Source organism: Zonotrichia albicollis, chromosome 3 (genome assembly GCF_047830755.1).
Source record: "Zonotrichia albicollis isolate bZonAlb1 chromosome 3, bZonAlb1.hap1, whole genome shotgun sequence".
Lineage (NCBI taxonomy): Eukaryota > Metazoa > Chordata > Aves > Passeriformes > Passerellidae > Zonotrichia > Zonotrichia albicollis.
In genome coordinates, this window is record NC_133821.1 from 35657096 (window position 1) to 35678463 (window position 21368).

The window sequence follows — 21368 nt, forward strand, 5'->3', positions numbered from 1 at the left end:
GGACTTAAACAATATTTTTCATTATATATAAATGGTTAAGGAAATCCCCACAAGACCTTTTAAATTTATTACCTAATATGGCTTGATTTAAAACCAGCAAAAGATATAAGTCAAATTTCTGAATTGGCCAAGTTGCAGATAACACACATATGATGTATGTAGAATTGGCAAAGGCTCATCTTGATGAAGAGTGCTGTAAATTACTTTTGATAAAAAAAATCAGCAAAGGAAGTGAAAAATCATTACTAGCAGAACAAGAACAATAAAACATTAATGCTCTGTGTAAAGATTGATGGATAGTTGAGAAGTTGATTTGTTAAAGTCCCTGGCACCATAGGGCATGAGTTTATTAAGACTATGAAAGAGGCAGAGTAAAAAATGAGATCATGCTTTAATTAACAGAAATGAAAGATAAACAGTACAATGCTTGTAGGACTTTTTAATGAAATTTTAGTTTGAGAGTAACTGTGTGTGAAAAAAATTCCAAGAATTTGACCGCTTGAAAACCAACCTTCCCATTCTGATTTGTCTGAGGAGGTGAAGACACTTAATAATGGGTGGATATTTATGATAATTTAAATGTATTTCTGCTGGGTTTGACTGGGAGAAGTTAATTTTGTTCACAGTGGCCAGTATGGAGCTGTGTTTTGGGTTTGTGCCAAAGACAGTGTTGATAACGTAGGGATGTTTCCATTACTCCCAGAGCCAAGGCCTCTTCTGCTGCTCACCCCATCAACAAGAAGGCTGGGAGGGCACAAGGGGCTGGGAGGGGACACAGCCAGGACAGCTGATCCCAGCTGATCCAAGGGATATTCCATGAGATATCAGCTCAGCACATAAAGCTGGGCAAGAAGAAGGAAAGAGGGATGCTCAGAGTGGTGGAATTTTGTCTTCCAAAGTAACCACTGTGCTGATGGAGCCCTGCTTTCCTGGAGATGGCTGAAGAGCTGCCGGCCCAGGGGAAAGGGTGAATTAATTCCTCATTTTGCTTTGCTTGCACATGGGGCTTTTGCTTTACCTATTAAACTGTCTTTATCTCTTTCACTCATTAAATTATCTCAACCTGTAATTTCCTCACCTTTCCAATTCTCTTCCCCATTCCACCAGGAGGAAGTGAGCAAGCAACTGAGTGGTGCTTAATTGCTGACTGGTGTTAAACAATGACAAGAAGGAAATGGATAGAAAATCAATGCATTTCCTTGCAACCATTTTTTTTTCTATAAGATTTGTCATTTTCATATACTAATGTGCATTACATGTAGTACCTTACAGGAATAAATAAATTCTCAGCTCCAGAGGGAGGAGCTATGACTGGTGCAAAAATAGAGAGGAAAATTAGGGCCCCAGATCTGGAAATTGGTGATTGCTATGGTCATGCCTTCACATCTATTTCTACACAGGTACCCTATAAATTGTGTTACCTCATTGAGGTGTCCTGACCACCCCTCTGTTACACAAATTGCCAATAGCTTTATATGCTCAGGAAAGATCTAAAAGGCCCAACAATTCCAGTGAAAAAAATTGGCTAAAAGTTAGGGATCAGTTGACTGGACCTTACGGTCTCAGAAACAGCCATCATATGTTTGACACTAATTGTATTTGACATCCAAGCTGAAAATTCAGAGTAGAAAGCCCAAGGATCTCAGAGGCATAAAATATCTTCTATTTTGAGAGATGAGTCACACAGATAAGAAAGTACAGAGAATGCTGGAGACTACATGTATTTCTGTGTACTGTTTCCACTGTTGATCTAGGATAGGAAACTTTCTTGATAAAAGTTCATGTACAAAATTATACCCTTGGAAGCTGCCAAACTGACAGTCTTCATTCCACTGGCAGAGGTAACATGCATTTCTTATTCTATCTAGCCAATATGCCTATATTTAACTGTTCTAAAAGCACTGAAATAGAGTTTAAGGAAGATATTTTATCTTCTTGCTCATTTATGGTTTACTGCAAGATCCTGAGCTTTTCTGGGAGCTTAAGGGAGTCTTTAACTCCCACTAATTTTGCTCAAAATTTGGTGTAAATAGTTCACAAGAATGCCTCCCATTCTGTGGAGACAAAATGACTCCTTTGTTTCTCCCCATATTTCATTAAATAGTTCAGGATTATAAAATAACTTGAGGCATCTATCAAACAGAGGCTTCCAGGTATCTAATTGTTTAGTTAACTTCCCTCTCAGTAGGCTTATTTTATGTTTGTGAGATTGGATCAGGAAGTAGAGTTACATCTAAAAAAGACTTTCTGTGCCTGGTAGGGGAAAAAATAAAAATAAATCCCTTAGCCTTGGAAACACATCATATTCAGAAGCCAGTTCCCTCTTGGCCTAAGAAGGAGTAGAAATTCTCTCACTTTTCTAAGAATGACAAGACTGTCTCTGGCTGTCATATATGATATAATTATATTTGACTAATTCAGTTCAAACTTCAATATAATTTAGTTATTATTATTGTGTGTTTTTGGGGGGGGGTGTATGTGTTTATACTGAGTGGTATTCAGTATTGTAATTTATCTCCCAAAAGTCATTATGTTCAGTATACAATCACCTTTTACAGCTTGTGGATTACAGGCTTCACTTTCTAAAAAGCTAAGTATTTAAAAAATGTAAGGGTGTGATAAATGTCTTTCATGTTTATCAGACAGTAAACCAACCAAAATGAGATTTGGGGGAGACAGATACAGTGTTTTCCTGGAGAAGGAATGCTCTTATAAATTCTAAATGATAGAATTATAAGAAAAAAATTTGTGGTGCTAACTCTCTATAAATTAGCTTTCTCTATGTGTTGTTATGGAAACTTTGGTATAGTAGTGAAAACAACAACCACATGGGTATAAAGTTTTCAAACCCTTTAATCAGTAGGGAAAATGCAGAAAAAGTTAATCTGGGTCAATACAGCACTCTTGAGTAATGAAAATGTTCATATACAACTCTTTTTTTGCTTGTAACAGTTGTTGTAAGACAGAGACAGTTGAATTGCTGTTATAAACATGATTATCTGAAGATCCAGGGCAGAGAAATCTTGGAGGGAAAATGTTTTTGGACCTCTCTTCTTGGACCTGTACATCAGATGGACAGGTAACAAAACTGCTAAAGGTCCCAGGCTGTTTTGATTATACACTGGTTCTCTTACCAGATTAAATGAAATAATGTGAATTCCATATGGGATTAATAATTTTTTCTTCACAAGCTGCTTACCAGATTTCCAGTTGCAACACAATGAGAACTCATAGAACTTGATTGATGGCTCCTCATTCTTCAGCTCTTCCATGCTTGGGCTTGTAATTTTTACTGAGTATTTTGCTTCCAATTTACAGAATCAGTCAACAGAAGAGTTTAAATGCTCTTCTCATGCAAGGAACTAAGTAAAACTGTTTTTCTTACTTGTAACATTTTTTTCTTAAGAAATCCCACATTTTAAATGCTTTGCTCATCCTTCACTGCTTATCACTTAGAAGCATGGAATCATTTAGGTTTGAAAAGACTGAGTCCAACAATTAACCTAACAGTGCCAACTTCACCACTAAAGGATGTCTAAAGTTCCACATCTCCCCAGATTTTAAATACTCCCACAGATGCTGACTCAACATCTTCCCTGGGCAGCCAGTTCTAGCCAATCCTTACAGAGAAGAAATTTCTCATAATATCCAACCTAAACCTTCCCTGGCACAACTTGAGGGATATAATCATACCCCCATATCCTATTGTTTGTTGCTTGTGCCTTTGTATCCCATTCATAGCAAACAGAGATCTGACTAAATTTTTATATCTCTTTTATTCAGGTAGGAGGGGTTGATAAGAAAGAAAAAGACTGTAGTATAGCATCTGTTCTTTTGAGCAAATGGTGCTACCTTGGTGTTACTAACAGCTGTAAGTTTCTGTTTCCTTACAGGACTGGTGGATATCACTGCAAAAAGATATGACAAAGGGTCTATCTCTGCTGTCATATAACACAGCTTCCTGACCTGGTTGCTGGTTCTCTTATTGTGCATGCTTGTGGATATGTTAATTCACTCCCCAGCTCTCTTCTGGAGGGAGCTAATTAGTTCCCTTGGGCTCTGTCTGCTTTTGTAATTCAGCACACAAGAGTGGAACAGTCGGTCAAAACAGATGGTGTTGAGGATCCTCCTCTCTCTGTCATTTGTGGGATATCAGTGCTGTGAAGGATGTCACAGGCTGCTGCCCTCCTGTGATCAGCTAGCTGGGGTTTCCTCTGACAGGAAAGCTTGCCTCTGTGTTCTCTTGCATGGGGAGTACACTGTTATGGTGTGCTCTGCTCTGATGTGCCACCAGGAGCAACAGAATGCCACCACAGCCCCCATTTGGCTCCCAACAGAATGAGAATCACCACAGCCCCCAGAGTGGCTCTCAGGTTCTGGGTCACAGCTCACAGCATGGGCACCAGGCAGGAGCTGTACCTGGCACACCTGGGAGCTTGTGTGCACCACTAATCAAAGAGAAGAGACTGAGAGATGGATCCTGTCTGAGGACAGGAAAGCTCTACCTTGAGCTGATACTCTCAAGAGTATGCAGAGTTTATCTGTACCGCTCTAATAAAAGATATGTTCTCTTCCTATAAACTTCTCATTGAAAGCAAGAACATCTTTTATGGGACACTGTAAAACTCATGCTTCATAGGTGAGTCTGAAGGTTGATTTAAAAAATCAAGGTCGGTCCCTGGGATTTTCTGATATCTCTCTGTTTTTGCAGCCAGACTTTTGCAAGTTTGGCAATCTTATATGTGGAGTAATCTTATTTCCTCTCAGCTGGTTTTGCTCACTTAGGAGTGAACTCTTTGCCCATTCAGGAAGGACAGTGTGTCTTTAAAGAGCAGCATAGGAAATCCCCTGCAGCATGTTGTTTGGCAAGATCAAGCTCCTTGGTAGTAGGTCTGGCTGAAGGAACAGCTTCTGTGTGCTTGGAACCCAGAACAGCAACTTCCACCACCTACAAACATGCCCCCCAAAATGAGACAATTTGTAGTCTATGATTCTGGGAGTGGAAGGAGCGTGGTGGTAAAAGTATTAATATTCAAGATGGAGAGGGCTGGCTAAGAAGCAAGTTTCAACTTAAAAAACATTCATTTCAACTAAAAGCTAACAGTCTGTGATGGTTTGCAGCTCCTCCCTTCTGAGCTAAGCTCATACTGGGTGTGCCACTCCTAGAGGCTCCACCAAGAGCCATCCCGCCATATGCTCATGTTATTTACTGCTTGAGTCCTCAGAAATATGAGAATTATGAAATGGATTACAGAGATCATCCCTCCCAGGGGTGGATACCTGGCTTTCCTAACACTGAAGTAATGAAGTAATTGCTTTTTCTCACCTCATTTTTTTTTTTTTTTGAGAGCGCTTTTGCATCCCCCTCCTCACCCACACCAGGTCACATTATGATCTGAGAATTCTTTAAATAACCTTAAAAGAGCCATTTGTGACCAACAGTACATAGACTGGGTCTCTACAAACACTTGGGAGCAGAGAAATATGCTGTCCCAGAGTTCAGAGTTAATCAAGCTTCTGTCAGACCTGCCCTAAATTGTACCTACATATTCCACCTTTGGAGCCCCCAGATTCTCCAGTGGAAGTTAAATGTCACCTTCTGAGGCAGCAAAACCTGAGCTGATTGAGACACAGGGTCGAGGCTATGCCCACAATTATGGCTCACATGCTAATAAGTGCTGCAAACACACAGCTCTTTCAGGCAGAAGCATTTTCAGAAACTATGTGGTCAGATACTCACAACCTTAATTTAATTTCTTTCCAGACAGAGGCAGGAAGAAAAAGGCTGAGAGGATCACAGGGAAGGCACTTGTAGAGCAGACAGAGATTCTTTCAGGACCATGCTATTTTTCAAGGAGGCACTTGGATGCTACACAAGTCCAGCATACCTGCCCTGCCCTGAGCATTAGCAGTAATGAATGTCTTGCTATGAAAGCCAAAGAAAGCAGTGTCAGGTAAGATAATAGTACAAAATGTGAGCCCATCTGTCTGTGTGATTAATGGAATGAGCCTCTTCCAAAGAATAAATGGGGGCAAGGAGCCATTTCCAGAGTTTGGGCTCAGTTTGGCATTGCACAGAGGTACAGAAAGGCTGAGAATTCACGTAGGTGTTGATGTTCCCTAGGAAATACCAACAGAATGCGCTGGGTGATTGAATAGGAGAACTGATCCCTGCGCCTTTTTCCATGAACTGAACTAAAAGGCAAAAGATCCACCAAGTCCAGCCATGTAAAACCCTTTGAAGGGGAAAGGGAGGGAAAAATATTAGCAGCAAACAACATGATAAAATTTTCTGTAGAAAGTATGAGTCACTCAGTTTTCAGTTAACCAATTTAATTTCATAGAGTAAAATAAAACCATAACTTGCCTGGTCATCCATGAAGAGGCAGATGAGTAATTTTTGCAACTGGCCTGTGTCTCAAATTATATTTATAAATTAATTGTACTCTGAAACCAGAAGACCCAGACCCACCAACCTGCTGTGACGATTCAGTCATGGCTTACCCTAAAAACTGCTCCCATTTATAAATACAGGAAAATTCTAAATCATTTTAATATGATCTTTTTTTTCAATGATGCTTAGATACTTTTCCCAAAGACCTCAAAGGGGATAAAGTACCTAGATTTTTCTGGCCTTTTTAAAAAATGGTTTTATTTTGTTAATTGTGATAGAGACCATCAGCAAGATGAAATCAGTGAGTTGTGTCCAGTGACAATATTGATAGACCTTGTATCTGAGGCTCTCTTTCATGCTCTAGGGACAAAATACACCCCAGTGCCCTCAAGGCTGAGTCACAAACTCTCTTGCTTTACCATTCCTTGCTGAACACAAAACATACTATCAAAACCAAAGTTCTCCAACAACCAAATCTGTGATCCTGAGTCACAGGTGAAATTGTGAATTTATTAGCATGTTTCTCTGGCACATGGCACAACTATTTCTATGGCTTTAAGGAGACTCTTTAGTCTTCAACTATTTTAAGACAGTCTATCTTTTTTTAAAAATAAGATACACTTGGCTTCATTTTGGTATCATGTTGTCATCTGTCTCTTCCCTAGAAGCCTGTAGAGGCAATGTGTTCTCCATGGTGCTGTTAATTTGGGTGCAGGCTGAAGATGGTTTCCAGAACAGCACTGACACTCACCTGCTGGGACGGCACCGGGGCCGCCCACGCTGCTGTCTGGGGCTGGGAACTTGCATCTCTCCTCAGCATCTCGCTGCACTTTTCCAGCTCCTGGAGAAGGAACATCTATTCATAGCTGCACCAGCATGACATTCTCCCATATTTACCAGGAATAATTGCTCTCTTCAATGTTATGCCTTTTGGCCCTGTAGGAACCAACAGCAAAGTCTCTTTTTTATGTAGATGTAATTGTCTGCAGTGCATTTTTTTGGTCCCTCTTTCTTCATCACTTTAACCTTTTTTAAGTCCCTCCTTCACACATTATTTTTGGTCTGTGCTTTTGTTTTCCTTCTGCCCAACCTTGAATGTCATGAACTGCTTCCACTGAAAATGTTTCCGGTTTTCTCTCCCAAATAAGTGCCAAGCATGAAGACAGGACTGTTGAGTGCACTTCATTGTCTGCAGCAGCCCCCTGAAAGGCAATCCTTGCCTCCCCATGACCTCAGTGATCTCTTCTGCCTCAGACTGAAGGGTGGGTGTGTGTCTTGAAAAAGCAGGTCTGCCAAGAGAACACAGAGTTATTGTATTTACTTGGGAAGAGGCAGGGTGTGGATGAAAGAAATGAGAGAGTTTTACCTAAATTTAGGGGTGTTCTCAATTTCTTTCCTTGTTACAAATTTCTTATTTTCTTCCTTCTGGAGACTGCAGTGTTTTCCTGCCTGAAAACAAAAGCTAATTTGTGAAAGATGGGAGTAAAGTTGGCTTGGAAAGCCTAACTCATCAATGGCAGAAAAATTGCTTTAAGATCAGGACAACAGTGCTAGATATCTGTTAGTTCTCTGATAGTTCATCATGACAGCACAGGAAAATTTTGATCCAGCCTTGAAGCCTGACTAGTCACTATTAAGCTGTCTTTTATCTCTGTGGTAAGAAAAATACAGTTAATTTTCTTTTTTTTTTTGGAAGGAGAGAGGAAAAAAAATGTCCCTCTGGAAACCCTGCAGAAGGTGTATGTCATTTAAATGTCTTTTAAGCTTTGGTTTGAAAACTTCTGGAGCTCTATACAGTAATTACTTCCATTGAGGAAGTGCACACATTCTGCTACTCATGCTAATTGCTGATAAGGAAAAGGCAGAGGGCTCAATGATGAAATGTTTCAGGCGCTTGTCTTTCTTTTACTGAGCCAATTCCTGCAAAGCTGGCAGCAGCTAGGAAGAGTGCCTTCTGTAATCATCTTTCCTCAATGCAATTTTAAAGTTTCTCCTCTTCTTTCCATCAAAGAAGCCAAGGTAGCAGCTCATGTTGTGTCAAAATTGGCTTTGCATGCTTCGTGCACTGAGCAGCAGGCAGGTCAGCAAGAGGCCATGCAGATGAGTGGGAAAAGGGAAAAGTGCGTCATTTCTTCATCTTTGCTGCTCAATATGAGGGAATAAATGCTGTTATAAACATGGGGAAAGGGAAGGAGAAACAGCTTAGCCAAATAACAGGTTTGAACCCAGAACTCATTTTGTCACCTTAATTCTGATAGTTAGGATTGCCAGCTTCTCTTCAGACATGTAACACTTGGCAGCCAGACAGGGAGGAAGGCAGGAATAGATTCCAGCATATTTCCTGCTTCCTAGATGTCTCCAGGTCTTGGGATAACTCTGTAAATTTTGTAATTGAGATGGATTAAGCTTTAAGAGTAGATGAGTAAAACTGGAATTCAATTTTAATTTTTTAAAAATAGGATTTTAAAATAGGTTTTGTCGTTAGGGTTTTTAGTATCGGAAAGTAGCAATATTGTCTAAGGGTCAAACTCAAATTTTTATAGAAGGCAAGGGGTCCCATTTGAGATTTTAGCCACTTATCAGATAAAACAAAATATTGTAAATGTGTCCTTTGTTTAGCAAATGTATTCTGATACAACTGCCTGCTATTGAAATTGGTTACATTTCCCTAACTTTACCTGACATTACTTTAGATTTAATTGACAAAAAGCTGGGCCAAATAATCAGGCCAAAATTAGACAATTTACATTTTGCTGTATGTTAAATTGCCATGCCTAAAAATATTTTAGAATCTAGGTATCCTTAATATTTGCAAAGCAGTGTATAAATGTGGAGAGTTTTGGGTAGATTTTACAAAGTTTTAGAATTCATTTAAAAAGAAGGCTAAATGTCCCTCTGGGAATGAAACAGTAATTTATGTCCTCTTGAGCTGCAGTACCAGAAGTACAAAACATTTACAGAGATTTTATTAGAATTCAGCATTAACACTGATACTGTGCTTTGGACACTTTGAGGTAATTTTAATTTATGATTCTTGAGTTTTGCTTGGAAATGCTAGGTAGAAACAGCTCTCTTGTCTGTTATGACTTCCTTGGTAACTGTATCAGGGGATGAGAAGGTCAAACCTTTCTAATTTGAAGTGTCATTTGAAGAATGACAAAAAGAATAAGCACCTGATACAGAGAGACTGCTTTATTTATCACAAACCTTCAGATTTTGACATTATTTAAGATCAACGTTCATGTTTAACATTTAGCCCATGTTTAACTATTTTTTTTTCTTCCAAAACTGACTGACAAGTTTATATTATTTTAAGTTTAAAAAAAAGAAGCATAAGATGTAGTGGGGATCTTTCAGAGGTGGTTTGCTTTATATGAAGAGTCACAGATTGTGAACCAGAATCTCTTCCATCTTTGAGAAAAAAGTAATCAGATGTTGCATTTTAATATAAAAATATGTACTGGTTGGGTGAGGAGCTGGAATTGTGTATTGCCTCCCTCCCTCCTCAGATGTGGTACATACAGATGGGAGCTGTATTTACCTGCAGCCTTGTGAGTCTCTCATGGACTGAGATACTGAGAAGAATTCCTTCAGGATTTTGTTTGTGCATCTCTGTACAGCCTGTTCTTTCCTTTCTAACATGCTGGGGATCCATTTTCACCTTGTGATCCCCAACAACCTCCAAGTGTACTCCAGCAGAACGTTTGCAGAGCAAGTTGTTGCCCGTGTTTTTTGGCAGTGGATTTGTTTGTGCCTAAGTGTGTTCCTTGTTGTCCAGTTGTCCCCACTGAATTTCACTTTAGTGTTTAGAGCTTTCTACAGACTAAGAAAGTATTGAACTCTAACCCTGGCTTCTAGGTTACCGGAATTCAACCTGCTTTGGGAGTGTGTGTGTTTAGCTTTTCTTAAAGGAGAGAGGTGAGGAGAGAAGTACTCTTGCCCTTGTCATTGTTGGGAAAAAATGAAATGTATCCCGACTTCAGAGCAAGGCCTGAGAACTCAGGATAATAAAATGAAACCAAGAAATTTTCATAAAATACAAGATGGTGCTTGACCTGCTAATTTCTGAGTGTATAAGGAGTTATAACACTGCAATGTACTGTGAATCCTAAACATATCATGCTAGGTTAGCAGTGCAAAGAAAGGTCAGACCATGGAGAACCATAGAGCAAACTGATGATATGTATGGAATGACTAAAAGGAGGTAATGTGGTATTGATCTTTAAAAGCATTTGATTTTAGCATATTTTAAAAGCATAGATTTGTCCAACAAATCTAACTCAATCTCTGCTAAAGTAAAGGAATAAATATTAAGGAGAGTAAAAAGCTGATGCATAATGGTAACAGACCAAGAAGCAATAAACATCATGAGCTGATGATGGAGGAAAAATCATGTCAGATAAACCTGATTAATATTTTGCAGATTGAATTACAGATGGTTGCAGTGGAACAGATGTAATTTGTATGGCTGTCAGATCATGCTCCTATTTTTACAGATGAAAATTGTGACTGACTGTTGACATCCATCGAGGAGATTTTGCTGACTGAACTCAGAGAACAGGGAATAACACATCCCTCATGTTCCCTGAAGCAATATTTTCTTTGTAAATATGCATTCAAACACTGCTATGCACATTTGCTCAGTGAGGTAAATTTATACACCATAGAAATGGATAAATGTATAGATCTGTGGTTCTGGGGGAAGTAGGAAATGAGCTGTGGATAATATTGCAAGCTTGTTTTGAATTGAAAACGAGATGGTCTAAATGGGAAGTTCCAAAAAGAAGGTGTTTTCCTGAGATTCACTGCACTTGAGCACCTTGTACCACATGTTTTATGGTCTGAATTGTGGTGTGAGGAGAATGCCAGGAGTGGTGGAGATTGTAATCCATAGTGGGTAAAGCCAGAGGATTCCAAAGGCAGGAGGGAGACAAAACTTCATGCATCCTGCAAGAACTGATCATTAGGAATGATCTTCCCTAACCCTAATTTTGAAGTGCAATAGCTGGAACACCTCAGGACAGAGCTATGGGTGAGACTGGAAACTGCTCTCATTGTCACTTCCAGCACTGCCCGTTCAGCAGGAGACACATCTGGAATCACAGAGTAATCCAAGACAATTTACTGAATGAACTTGTGCCATGCTCACAGTTCTGAAGTTTGAGTGGTTTCCTCTTTGCAGTGGGAATTAAGATCCCCAGACAATGTCTAAACTGCTGATAAAGTATGTACTCAGATTATGAAGAATAATGTGCCAAGTGTGACAGGACAGTAATATTGCAGAAACAGATCTGATTAAAATAGAAGTATGGGTACAAAAACAAATTTGTTTTATCTAAAAGTGATTTTTTTAATGCTGAGAAATACCAGGATTATTTTGAACTTGGTTTGGATAATGCTAATTTCAATTGCAGATTCCAGGAATATGGGAGAGCCATCAGTGCATAAACACAGGCCTTGAAGTATCATTTTGGCTTGCTGAATTCCCATGTTGCTGCTGCCAGCCCTGGCAAAGGGTTCTCTCTACAAAATGAAAACAGGAATGCTGATAAGATTCAAAGTTCTGATGTCAGTACAAAGGGATAGAATAATTGGGATTTAATAAACTCTACAGCCCAGGGGTAGTTTTAAGCATACTCAATGTGCAGTGTGACAAATATTGAGGAAAATGTAGTAGGATAGAAAAGCACAGAGCTGTTGTCATATAGCTGGAAGGAGCTGCTTGATTGCTATATTACTGCTTGCCCTGAGAATATTGCTAATTTGATGTTTACAAATCAAGAGGTAATATTTTTGTACAAATGCAATTAAGTGGCAGGACTCTTTTTCTTAGTCATCCCTGTTCTAGTCTTGATGTCTTTTTCTCAGTCAGGCACCTGAATTTTTACATCATTGTGATTGGAAAAGCCAAGTTTTAACACAATAACTCTTTAACTCAAAGGATTATGCAGCCTTTGTTTCTCACTGCTGGATACTTAGGATAAGTACTGAGCATACAGACTTGCAGAAGTGCTGCTAGGAGGAGAAACAAACACATGCTGTGGGTGAAGGAAATGGAAGGCTAATGAGGCTTTTGTCAGATGCCTTTCCCTGCTTTTTGTGCGGCTCCCTTTCTCTAGCTTGTTGTTTAGCCTACAAGCCTCAGAGAAACAGATTGTGACAATCCAAGTTTTTTCAGTGCCTTCCTGATCATGGGAGCCTTACATTACAGAATATTTGCTTTACTGATGACTCAAGTATAGTGGGATTTGCCTTCTGTGCAGCTTTTCCCTCCTGGTCTCTAGCACCAGCATAAGCCAAAGAAGAGAGAGGGTTAGATTTTACCCAGAGAACAGGGACTCCTAAAGAGAAACTCCTCTGAGACAGTAGCACTGTTTCTCCAAGCCACAAGGGACCCTGCTATGTCTTATCCATGTGCTATGTGGCAGTGACTGTGGTAAAAATCCCTACACAGAGCATTTTAAGGAACTCAGTATTTTCACCCTTGCTCAGGAAAAGCACCCACTGAAGTCAGCTGGAACAAAGACAAGGAGAATGGGCCATTCTGCACTGCCCAGGCTTAGAGGCAGTGTGAAACACAAAGCTGTGTTTAGTGTCAGGTACATACAGGCAATGTGTGTATTTGTGATTGTGAGATGTGTGGAAACCGACCATGGGACAGTTATAAAGATGAATTCTAATAATAACTGAGAAAAATAAAGCATGGAAGAAGGCCTTTGAACCTATCCTTTGTTTCAATTAACCTTTATAAGTCTTAAGTTGATTTAGGAACATTTGAATTAAAGCTTTAAGGATGCTGCTTTTTGACAGGAACTTTCTGCTTGTAAGCCTTAAAGAGTTTTGCAATAATAACCTTTTGAAGTATAATTTTAGAATATTGCTTGCAGTAAGGATCTTTTGAAACTATAGCTTTAGAATATATAAAAAGGAAACATGCAGCTTGAGAAAGGAAGATGAACACCAGCTCAAGGACTAATAGGTTCGACCAAGGGAAGCTGGACATCACTGTTATGAGATTTATAGTCCTTGCAATCAAAAGGTGGACCCACATCCAGAAACTGGAATTTACCAGATGAAATACTCCTTCCTACTTTCAGAAACTGGACCACCACCACCTGGGATACTTCTTTTGGGATGTACATCCTGAGAAAATAGTGTATAGAATTGTAAAAATTCTAAGACGTAAAAATTTGGAATAAAAACTGCTGATGAGTAAAAATTTGAATAGAAAGTGCTGAGAAAGCTGATGAGTACCCCTATAAATACCTGTAAGCCCCAACTATCGGAGTGCAGTTGGAGGGAAAACTTCCCCCACTGTACCCAGTGCTATATTGCTCATACTTTACCATATTAATTAATAAATTCATTGCTGCTTGAATATTGGCCTAGTCAGGCTTCTTTATAACAGCAGTGACAGATGAAGGGGCCAGTGAGAATAAATATCCACTCTCCACTCAACTCTGGCGGTGGAGCTGTTTTCATGCCCAGTCCCTGCTTGCAGGACACTGGCTGATCACTGGGCATAGGAATTTGTGCATTAATTCTGCTTTTGTTCTCCTCTAGCTTAGCTCATCCTTTTCTTCGTCCCATGTGGAGGGCACTCCTAGCAAAGGTTTTGCTGCCTATTGGTGTAATCCCAAGACAGTTTAGTTCAGGTCCCTTTTAATCTTGCCATCTGCCTTTAGCCCAAGAGAGTAAGAGTTAAAGAATTTTTCAGTGCTAAAACTAGGTGTAGAATTGTAAGGGCAGTTCATGTGGAGCCTGGTTCTAAGTGGCTTCTTCCAGCTGATGTAGCTGCTGAGAGTCTGACACTGCTCTTCCTTGATACATCTCTCCACCACTATTGTGTCTTTCATGAATGAGTCCTCAAATGTCCTCTAAAATGAACAATACAGTTTTGTCACTGTTTCACCAGTCAGAAGATAAAAATATGAAATGCTGTATCTCAGGGAACATTTATTCCCAGGCATTTTTATTGTAAGAAACTGGCTCTGTGAGCATAGCTTCATATAATCACCCTTACAGGAAAAAAAGGACATCTGTTCAGGCCTTGCACAAAGTGACATTAATATCAACTTAAAGGACAAAACTTCCAACAGGAGACTATTAAACTTTCCTGACAAATTAATGTTATGCAGTTTTAATGGAGATCTGAAATAAATGAGAATTAAAGAGAATATAAAAACTAGGTGTTCTGTGGAGTTTAACTTGAGTTGATATAAAATCCTCTGCTTCAGATAAACATATAAAATGTTGTTTTCAAGCTGTCTTTAGTGCTTTATGTCAACTTCACTGTACTGAAGAAGGAGAGCTTTTAAGTTATGGCCTTAAGTGATGAATGAAAGTATCTACCATCATCTCTGTGAGATGTATACATTCAGCTGGATCAAGTAATCACCAGAAAGACCACAGCTGAGAAGACTTAGTTGGGACCAAGTGGTTTTAGGACTTGTTCCCTTTTAGCCCCATCCCATTATAAATTAACCTTAGATCACATTTGTGCTTTCTGGTTATGATCTCTAATGGGTCTCCAGGTTGGGATTGGATGCAGGTGCTCAATTCCTGTCCCTGATTTGTGCCTGATAAAATCAAAGCTACATCTGGAGGGCAGGGAAACAGGTATACAGGCTGCTCCAGTTCTCTGCTAAAGGTAGGTGTTGCTTGTTTTTTTTCTTCTTCACTTTGGAGCTTGTTAATTTATGTTCTCCTTTTTTTCTGCTCTATCGCGCCAAAGCTTCAATTTGTTGTTGCATCTTTATTGTACTGGTGAGTTCTTTTAAATCTTTTAATGACGGTCAAGTGCTTGTTGCAATCTCTTTGAGATTTCTTTGTAAATGAATCTCGATAGATTTGGAAAAGTTCTGCAAAATCTGGTTTTGTGTCTCTTTGGGGTGACACTGTATAATTTTCGTGAACACTTTTTATGGACTTCCTAATGTATTGTACATTATATAATGTAAAGAAGTAATTATTTCGGCTTTGTGTGCATATGTAAGTGCATTCTTGTTTCTTCTAAAATTTTTAAGAGAAAACATAACTATTTTCTTTAGGCTTGTTTTGGTTTGATGTTTTTGTTTTTGGCTAATTTAGGAAAGTGGTTCTGAAGCAGGAAAAGAGAAGTTACTTGGCCCTGAACAAAAGATCTCTGTTCAGGTGGTTTATGTGTTATTATTACTGTAGCTAATCATGTCCCTGGGCTTTCAGTTTCAAAAATGAGCACTTATGTCTCTTTAAGTAGTTGCCATGGAAATCCTCACAGCATGAACCCCTTCAGTGAACACCTTATGGCAGATAAATTATGTCTTTTGTTTCTGTAAACACATCAGAGACTGGAGTGAAAGGGGTTTGTGTGTCTTCAAAGCACAGGCACAAGGACTGATACTTGTTTGTTCTAGCATATGTTTCCTAACCTCACTTCAAATCAGATAAATCAATGTAAGATTCTAATAGTGCTTTTCTGTTATTTGAGAAAACAATACAGTGAATTGAAGAAATCTCTTTTCAGCTCCTAGTCCTGCTAAGGATTTTCAGATTTTTTTTTTTATTTTTAATACAAAGACTTCTGTATATAAGGCTTTTAGGAATACAAATATAGGAGATATTCCTGGCATTTGAATGCTTTCATTTTCTATGCTGTAGAGTCTTCCTTAAGCAGGTGTGATCTTTGTGAGAACAGGGTGAAATAATAGAAAACATGAACCAATAACTTTTGTGGTTGTTTTTCTTTTTTTTTGGCTTTTTGATGATTAACAAGCTAATTTTTAGTTGAATTATAAAATAATGGAATGAAAAAGAATTTTGTTCACTAACTTTTTTTTTGGGTGTTCTCATTGTTTTCCACTGCTGTCTTTTCCATGTATCTCAGTGTTGAACATCAACATTGGAAAGCTGTTCCTTTGTATCAGAATGTGGCCAATGATTTCTGGCATTTTAACATTTCTGTGAAGACTAACTTGGCTGTAATAAGGGTATTTAAAGCCCACAAAATTTTGTTCTATTATCTTGAATAAGACACAAGATTAGAGTGGAGTTATGACCTGGCAGGTTAGCAGCACCATATTGGGGTGTACTGTGTGTTAACAACCTTCATGTGCTGATGCAGTCCCACCACTGTGTCACTCTTTAGCCAGAATTCCTGTGCACACGGAGAACCAAAGTGTCCTCTGTTGCAGTGCTGTGAGATCAGGGTAATTCCACCAGCTACATATTTACCCAAGTACTGCTGAGAATAAAATTTGTCCCAGTATAGACATATAAGGAAATTAATAAAATGGGTTCACTGTAAAATGTTAAGATATAAAAATGGAAAATAACATTTTAATGACAAAATGCACAGGCTGTAGAGTATCATTAGTAACATGGGTTTTAAAAAATGTTTTCTACTGTTTCTACTGCCTTTTTGCCCTGTTTTTAAGCAAGGTGAATATTAGTATCTTTCACAGAGAGTATTTTTATCAGTCCTGCAGGACAAGGAACTTGTAGACAACTGTTCATGTGTTCAACACAAGCTGTATTTATCTGTCCAGTTCCCATCACTCTGGTGTTGTTGCCCTGGAAGCAGCATCTGTGACTAGTTTGGTGCCAGCTGCAGCAAAAGTGTGTCTCAAATACATGTGGACATGGCACTCATGGTGGGTTAAAGCACACAGCTGAGCAAGAGCTGAGACGAAGTTGGCTTTGCCACAGAACAGCTCCCCCCATAGTAGATTAAAGGAGCACTTCATTCTCCTGAGCTTTCAGTCTGTCTCTCCATTCACTATGTTCTCTTTTAAAATTGAGTCTGTTTAGCTTCCCCTGCCAGACACTCTGGCACAGTTCCTCAGGCACTTAAATATCATTGCGGATTTGGGCTTCTGAGCCTACATCTTATTTCCCTCTGAGGGGGAGGAAGCTTTGCAAGTAGAGTTAATTTTGCTGTAGAGGAAATAAAAGCCATGAACCCTTTATATTAGATTAAAACTGATAATAAAGAGCAGCCTTTGTCCCTCCATGAAGAACATCTGTGAGCTGCACAGCCCCACTGCCTGGGATGCTGTGAAGAGCCTGGGATTTGTGGAGCATTTAGTGGGATTGGCTCCCAGTGAAGCCCAGGATAGCGCTTCCCTCTCGTCTGATCTGCTTTTTCTGTCCTCCAGCAGTATGTATGGAGTGGATCCAACCCACAGAGAGCACAGATGTAGCTGCTTCATAAAAGCTTCTGAAACATCCTGTGTCTGACATAAACAAAAATGACCTTTAGTATCGCTCTCTCTGACTGCCAGCAATGGGCTAGTCGTGTTACAAACCTCCAAGCACACGCGGCATGCTTGGCACAAACCTCACCAGTATGGGCAAGATACAACTAATTAGGACATAAAAATACTCAGAAGACAGATATATGTGTGTGTGTGTTTGTGTATAATGTGTGTGTATATGCAGTATGTAAATTATGCAGCTATGCAATGGCATTTAGGGCAATGCAGTACACAGCAAGGCAACATTTGCATTATTGTAGTGTAGCTGCCTGATTCTGTTAACACACTGCAATAAATCAGGGCAGCTGCATCTAGAATGGCAAAGATGGAAGTAGTGACAAATTGCTTTCAGTGAAGAACTGGGTGTAAATTGCCTCTTTTATATCCAAAAAATGGAAGAAATGGCTTTAGACAGCTGAACATTGTCATCCATATTGGAAACAGAAGCCGGAGTGGGTTCATTTTAATTTTAAACTCGAATTCTGATGGCATATGGCAATTTCATTCCAGAGCTCAAATACATTTTTCTATCTTAGTTTAAAAATAAGCTGAACTAGTATGTTTTGGTAGATAAATACAAAGTCTTATCCTTATTTGTGAAGATTTTACTTGGTATTTGCCATTTTCCTTTTGGAGAGAACAATGAGCCCTTGTCTGATGAGTGGATCTGCCCATTGAATGTTGATTTGCCACTCAGTATTAAAGCACACAAGGTCTGAATCATGTGGCTTGTTAGTCACCAGTATCAGGAAACAATTAGGAGCTGTTAGCATTTTTCTTAGGTTGTCATAAGTAAAGCTGATCTATTTGTGTTTCAACAATTTGGTGATGATTTTTTCTCTAGGCAAAACGTGGTGTACGCATTCTTTTTGTAATGTATGCCAAGATGCTGTAGACAGCTCAAGTCACAAATGTGTTCAGGCAAATAACTGCTGCTGGAACAATGGCTTTATAATGATATGTTCTTTCTGTCAGTATTTCTGCTATATAGAGTAATAGAATCTGTAACTGCATTTGGGGAGTAGGAATTATCTCCTGGCTCGCCAGCAATGCTGTGGTGCTTCCTGCATGCCTCAGTTGAGCTGCGTCAGGTGGGGATGGAAACGCCTCTGACAGCAGACCCTGTGACTGGGGTGTTCTGCAGGACAGCAAAGATTTGGGTTTGACTTCTTCCTCCTCCTGTGCAGAGGTGGGAGTTGTTCCTGGGGCTTCTGCTGCTTGTGGAAATGTGCTTTTGGGTCAACAAGGTTATAGATCTCTAGCAGTGATCTGCACGAAGAGGTTGAGTTTTGCTTGGCTCTTGGACAAAGAGCCCTGTGTCTCCTCAGTGAAGGTGGCTTTTGGAGCACCCTGAGAGCAGAGTGTGTCAGAGTGACATAAAAATAACCCCCCAGGAATTTCCTTGTGGTTCAGCTGTGGACAGCTGCCTTGTCAGGGCAGTTCTCTGCTCACCCCAGCAGTCAATGTGGAGCCACTTGAAGGTGCCCAAGTTTCCTTTCTGCATGGAATCCAGAATTCTGCCCTGGGATCTCCTTGGAGGAAGAGACAGTTAAAAAAAAGCTAGCTAAGGTGCAATGGCTGCATTTCCATGTCAAACCCCTGTGGCATTTGGGAATTGCATACTGAAATTTTTATGCTTCACTTCTACAAATTGGCATGTATTTAGTTACTTTACACAATTGGATTGTCAAATTTATCTTCAAACTATAAAGTGTATGGTTTGAATGTATGGGCAACTCATTGTCTAGAAAAGTTTGCCTGTGCTGAGAGTTTGTAAAGCAGAACCTTTACAAACTCCATCATCTCTGTGCTTTGGTTTTGCATTCTAAGCACGCTAGGTTTTTTTTCTTCAAGAGGAGAAGCATTAAAACATGATAAAATGATATTTTTGCTGTAGTTGTATAGCACTTCAGAAGTCCTGTTTTTCTCAACTGTACTAAAGATGTACTGAAATTCCTCACTGAATCTTCAAAAGTGCTTATCCTTAGTTTACTTTGTCATAGTCATGACATCTTTCTCTGGAGCTTATGAGATAGTATAATGAAGTGGTTTTAGAACTCAAATAGCTTTGCTTCAATGTCAGTGTAATTTATCTCCAAAACAATGGTCAGAAGTTTTTATTTAGCATTATATTTAGCCATGTACATGTACCTATTTAACAATTCTAAAAATACAAAGCAGTGTTCAGATCTTTGCGTATGTGGTCCTCATGCAATTCCCACTGAATTAGCAGGCCAAAGATCCTGGAGATATATTTAGCCTAGAGCAACAATGATTTAGAAAGAATTGTTTTATCATTTGCAGATCCCAAAAAGGGGATATGATTTCCCTAAAGATATCACAATTCAAGGGCTTATTTTTGGAATACAAACTGTCTGACTCTGTGTGTGTGTAAACATCACTCTAGATGTCAAGCTTCCATCAAAATTCCAGTGACATTTAAAGCAAGAGTTTTTATTCACTTCTACAATTTTTGGACAATGACTGAAAATATTTTTGATTTGATCCAGCATAGATCTTTCTCTACCAGACAGTGGTAAGACCTGTAGATCAGGTACTTAGAGCTGAGAGGTGGATATTAAATTTTTCTCCTTCATTATTACTTTAAAAATCAACAGTTTTACTTTGGGTCCAATCAGGTGTTATTCTGCATCCTTTGATACTGAAGAGTAGCTCTACAATACTTGTGTATTGAAAAAGAAACACACCAGGAGGTGATGACCTTCATGAGTCTGAAGTGTTCATTCAGGTGCATCTGGCTTGTTAACTGAAAAGAAACAAAATAAAAACACTCCAAAGCCTTAAAATGTCTCCAATATGAAGAACAAGCTGGTTATGTAGGAATTTTTTAAATAGGTTAAGTATTTTTTTCCTTTACTGATATGCAATGGTGGTGGGAGGATTGCTTTCTCTGCATCTGTTCTATTAGATGTAACTGGGGAACTGAAATCAGTACAATTAATGTTTTTAACAACAGAATGAAAGCATTTGTTATCTTCATGTAGTAAGATGAGATTGATCTACAGGTGTAAGTAAATACTGTGTGGGTCTGAGGAAAAACTTTACTACAACACCTGCTTTTACCAGTTTCCTGATCCACCTAGTCAGTTTTATGCCTCTGGTAGGGTTTGCTGCTTCAAATAAACAAGCAACATCTAAAAGTAGAGCAAGCACAGAGGAAGAAGGGTTCCTCTATTGACTCTTATAAGCTGTCAGTTTATCTATTGCAAGCTCAAGTGTAGCTAGCATTGAATCATTATCTTGTCTTAACTTTTCTGTGGGTTTTTTTGGTTGTGGGTTTTTTAATTGGACAATCTTATGCTTTCCTGTTGATCTCGGATATGTTTACTACATGATCTGTGTGGGTAACTCTTTTCTAGTTCTCTCATAACCATAAACACACATGTCTTTCATGAACTTGCTTTTTGTAGGTTTTTTTCCAAGATTATGGAAAGGGCTGGTGAAGGCTCAAGCTTTATATGCTGTATCAGGATTATTTAATTTTTAAGTTACTTCAAGCAATACTATTTATTATGAATGGATGATGATGGTAATCACATATCATTAATCACGTAACCTTGCTAAGAAACTATTGTTAAGTGTTGGAATATGAGACCATAGTTAGGAGGAATGCAGTGAGACATACCAATTTACTTCCATCATTCATGTAAGTTAGCACAGCTCAAAATAAGAACCTAAGTACCCCATGAGATCAAGCCTGCCTAGCCTAGGAGTAATAG